General features: G+C 43.0%; 1 protein-coding gene across 1 annotated transcript in view; it reads right to left on the reverse strand.

Annotated features, from left to right (window-relative positions):
• atosb (atos homolog b) overlaps window positions 1–251 on the reverse strand; it is a gene marked incomplete at its 5' end in the record, with an annotated part of 10,776 nt that extends 10,525 nt beyond the window's left edge. Inside the window, 1 exon segment of the mRNA XM_014011726.1 lies at window positions 64–251.
• Window positions 252–903: the final 652 nt, after the last annotated feature.

Below are 903 nucleotides of genomic sequence, written 5' to 3' on the forward strand. Positions count from 1 at the left end.
TATATATATATATTGGTACATATTAACTGAACCAAGTGGCAGATGCTGACAGATCAAGCTTACCAGCTGGAGTGGACTGTCAGTTGTGCAGAAGATTTTTCAGATGAAATATCTCTAAATCCAGGCTGGTAATAATTCTGTTGGCACGCCTTCTAATGTTGGCCGACAGCCAGGCACTCCCTCCTTGGTGACCCGGGCGTGAAGTGGGGCATGGCTGTGGCATCATGATTGGGTCATTCCTCCCACAATCTCTACAAAAGCAGAAATGTATAAAAGCATTAACGATTTTTCAGTTCATTAAAATTCAGATGTTTTATTCCTGAAAGCATGGGCAAAAACAAACAGAATGAAAGTGTTTGGATGTTCAAACTCAAAAGCCCAGAAAATAAAGTGTCAAAGCTTCAATTAGCTGCATGGACTTGGGGAATCCAACACTTCAAAGCAGTTAAGAATTCAACAAGGAAAAACAGTAACATTAAAAGCAAATATTCTTTGAAAGCACACTGTAAACGTTTAAACACGTCATCTCAGAGAGAACGCTGTTGTCCATTTAGTTTTTCCCACGTACCCCCATTTCAAACGCAACTCTGCGTTGATGATCAGACGTGAAGGAGTCATTCATGGGGCTAACTTGGCACCACACGGTGATGAACCAAAAAGGAGCGAGCTGTTTCCCAACCTACTTGGACCTGAATTTGGGAATGTGGGGTGGAGGGAGGGGTTGCAATGAGCTATCCCCATGGCAACCAGCAGCCCAAGGATAACGACTCCTTTGTACTTGGCCACAAAGAGGGAGAAAAAGAAGCACAGCTTCAGAGAGTTCAAGAGGGTCGATGGTATGGGTTGCTGAGGGGTAGGGGTGGYGAAGAAGTCTCACAAGAAAATAAATAAATAAAGTAAATA

This window comes from Austrofundulus limnaeus, unplaced genomic scaffold, assembly GCF_001266775.1.
Source record: "Austrofundulus limnaeus strain Quisiro unplaced genomic scaffold, Austrofundulus_limnaeus-1.0 Scaffold84, whole genome shotgun sequence".
Lineage (NCBI taxonomy): Eukaryota > Metazoa > Chordata > Actinopteri > Cyprinodontiformes > Rivulidae > Austrofundulus > Austrofundulus limnaeus.